A 4,351-nucleotide genomic window follows, 5' to 3' on the forward strand; every position below is an offset into this window, starting at 1 on the left:
AAATGGCAATTTAATTATTGTTACCATTAGAACCAAATAGATGACAGGCTTGTTGAAAAAAAGATGATTAACAAAAGAAACCTTGGTTTTGTCTATTCGCTGATTTTCGATTCTGTGACACTCTGGATAGCTGAAAAGTGGCATACACAGCGATGTTGGAGCAAGTATGACGTGTAACTCTTCATACGAGGGCTGTTCAAAAAATACGCGGACTGTTTGAATTGCGCGGCTCCAGTTGGTTCCAGGAGAATCCGCTTGGTGTCGCTAGGTTCGCACAGATAAGCTGATTACGACGCCATTTCCCGATTGCAGATATCTTCATTTGTGTATTAGCTACGCGGTTTTAAGTGAAGTGCGAATTTTTCGTTTGGCGGATTTCAGAATGAATGACCTGAAGGAGCAACGACTTGCTGTGAAATTTTGTGTTAAACTTGGAAAATCTGCGACTGAAACTTTTGCTATGCTTAACACGGCTTACAGTGATGTTGTTATGAAGCGTACGGCATGTTTCAAGTGGCATGAACGTTTTAAGGATGGTCAACAGTCCATTGAAGATGATGAGCGTCCTGGACGTTCTTCCACGTCAACTGACGACCAACACGTCGACAAAATCAACACCCTGGTGCGGGCAAATCGAAGTCTGACTGTCAGGGAGCTTGCTGAAGAATGTGGGATATCAGTTGGATCTTGTTACGAGATTTTGACCGAAAGATTGAAGATGCACCGCGTTGCTGCGAAATTCAGCCCTCAGAACTCGTGAGTTTTTGGCCAAACACTCGATCACTGTTCTTACCCACCCCACTTACTCACCTGACCTTGCTCCTTGCGATTTTTTCTTATTTCCCAAACTCAAAAGACCCTTGAAAGAAAGAAGATTTGAGACGATTCCCGAGATTAAGGCAAATGCGACGAAGGAGCTGGAGGACATTACAAAAGAAGCGTACCAGGACTGTTTCAACAAGTGGAAACACCTTTGGGATAAGTGTGTGCGTTGGGGAGTAGAGTACTTTGAAGGGGTCCCAGACCTGTAACTTCTAAATAAAGTACATTTTGTTTTATGACGTCAGTCCGCGTATTTTTTGAACAGACCTCGTATCTAGCTTCTGATTAATTGTAAAGAAAAAATCCAGATAACTTTCGTATTGCTTTAACATGAGTATATGTGCCATCTCTTTATATAGAAAGTACTAGAACATTCTCGGATTGACTGAAACAAACCCTGAAGTTTTAAAATAAAATTAGAAACAAAATTTACACTAATTCATATTGAAATGAAACTAAAAACATTTTTGTCAATCACGTTTTTAGTATTCAGGTACATTGATGCCCAAAAGTTTCTTCCAAAACACAAATTCTAGAAATGTTACGTAGGGAATATATATAACAACAAATACACTTTCATTCATAATAGGGTTTATGTATTTACCAAGCTGTCAGACTCATAACTTTCCATTGGTTGAAGGAACTAAAATAATAATATTTTTAAAATGCCCTTGCACAAGAAAGGATAAAATGAATTCCATTATATAACACTTTCACATCACAAAAGACTTTAAGTGTGATATCATATAATCGAAAGCTCTGTACGTTATAAACTGTTCCAAATACAATATACAGAAGAATCTTATTTTATACCAGTTAGTAAAAATACCTTTTCCTGGAACGTGACTCGTATTATGAGGATCATGGGTTCAAATTCCTGTCGCATAAAACATGCTCGCCATTTCAGCCGTGGGTGCATTATAAAGGTTCAGGCAATCCCACTATTCACTGGTAAAAGAATAACTCAAGAGTTAGCAGTGGGTGGTGATGACTAATTGCCTTTCCTCTAGTCTTACGCTGCTAAATTAGAGAAGGCCAGCGCAGATAGCCCTTGTCTAACTTTGCGCGAAATTCAAAACAAACAAACAAATAGTACTTGAAACAAGCTCACTCCTCCCAAGGAGTTAACACAAACAAAGTAAAACAAGCTTCTTGTCACTGAATCATCATGCGTTTATGACCTTGAGACATCTGATTAATTTAATTAGAGAGTCTAAACTACATGAAGATTACCTGCACATAAATTTATGAAAGTTACTTAAATGTATATGAATAAAGATATATTCTATACTAATGGTGAAATAAGTAACATTTTCAACAACAAAACCTTCAGGAATAATGATTTTCTTCTTTAGGTGCTGTTACTTCTTCACTGTTTTTGCTGAAACGAGAGTAAACAAAACACCAAATTTCTTTAAAAGCTATGTCTGAAATTTATCTAACATTATAATTATTAAAGTTACTGGTAGAAAATTAAATGAAATAAATACGATAGAAAATACCACGTACAATATTATAACATTTTATTAATTTGGAATTAAGTTGTAAATTTCTAAAACTGTATTCAAATATTGACCTCAGAATTCCTGCTTTAAATCAATATTAAACTAAATGATTGGTTAAAAACGTTCAATTTTAAGTGATCCAAAGTTTTTGCAAGCTATCTTTTGTGTTTTTTTCATTGATACATTAAATACTCATAATCTTAAACTAGTTAATTTTGTCAGGTTTATATGCATGGTTTAGATTTCTTAGAGTCGGTGTCTGTGACTTGTTGGCGATAAACTTGAACAAGAAATAGCATACAGTCTATTTGTTTTAAAATAATATATTAAAACAAGTCAAACGTATATGCAAATGTTCTTTATGCTGTTGATTATCACAGTTGTATCGAGGACTTTAAATAATCGTCTTTTTTCATCAACATTCATGTAAACTTTTTCAGTTACTTTAAAACACAATTGACAAACAATACTCTGTTATTTCAATACAACCAGTGATAACTGCACTTACGGTACACTGTTAGTTACCAGAGTTGTGTCCAGAGCTTTAAATAATTGCCTCCTTTTGACAACATCCACACGGGTAGGTTCGATTTAGAACACAATTCAGAAACAAATTATTATTCTCTACTTTGTTGTTTCAATACAATTTGTGATAATTTCAAGTTAAAAATCACCACTGCACACTCTTTACGGTAACATTGACAATCACGCAGTCTAGATCTAACTATTTTGTGGAGCTTACCAACTCGAACTACATTCTGGACTTCCACTTATGGTCTGACAGAGGCTTAGAACATTCCAAACACTATGGGATATTATGATATAATAATACATAATTAAAACAACGAGAAAAACTTAGAAGTTTCTCTTAATATGAAACAATAATATAACAATCACCATTTCATAACAATTGAACTATACAACGTATAACTTGAAAACAGTGATGTAAAGAATCCTGCGATAAACTATAGTTCTATAAATATGTAAGTTTAACATCACTCGCGCTTTACTTAAATTAAAACATTTGTATATATCTAAGATTGTTGTTATTGTTAATTTTAACTAAAATGATCACTGTTGTTGTTATCTTTTACACTGTATGACCATTTTGATACTAGGTATCCAAATAGAAACGAACTAATAGAAGTAATCTTAATTTATTCACATTGATTCTTGTGACTAACCTATTGGGATGAAAACTTGAAGGGTTCAGGACTCGAAGCGTGATGCCCTATAACACTCTCCATAATTTCAGCTATAGATGTATTACAAAAATAACAGTAAAACCCTTTATTTAGATTAAAGAACCGAACAAGACCCTTGTGACAGTGAATGCTTCTGACCGGTTACCTTCCTTTTAGCCATTAGTTTAAAATTACAGTTATATTTGAATTTCAGTGATCTATGATATGGCTGTTTAATTCATATAAACATAAAAAGTTGTTCGGGGTTGAAAAATCCAGCTCATTTTATATGTATTTTAAAACTTTCTTGTATGGTTGCTACCAGTTAACTGTTTCTGGTTGGTATGTTGTTGTTGTTTCTTCAAAGCAGAATTCACTGGTAATAATTATTAATCTCTGCTGCAATTGTGAACTGTTTTTAAAACATGAATAGCTCTGTGCTTAACTACAAACAATTTAAATACTCGAGTTTATTTAATCAGATGTTCATTGCATAAAACGTTTGGATGATTATCAGATTGAAAATATATTTTATTTAAGAAAAATAAAACTTTTAAAAAATTAAAATATTTTTATAGGATCAGTGAAAGTATAATATATATGTGTGTGTGTTCTCTTATAGCAAAGTCATATTGGACTATCCGTTGAGTCCGAAGACTTACCGCTGGACTAGCGAGAGATATAACGTATGTATGCCCATAATAAATAGAAAATAACTCTGTGCATCTATATATATGCACACAGAGAGAGAGAGAGACAGTGTGTTTATATGCTAAATAAAGTTCATGTTTTATTTAGCTACTTTATGTAAAACTTGAATGATGCATTGTACGAGTTGAA

Source organism: Tachypleus tridentatus, chromosome 12 (genome assembly GCF_004210375.1).
Source record: "Tachypleus tridentatus isolate NWPU-2018 chromosome 12, ASM421037v1, whole genome shotgun sequence".
Lineage (NCBI taxonomy): Eukaryota > Metazoa > Arthropoda > Merostomata > Xiphosura > Limulidae > Tachypleus > Tachypleus tridentatus.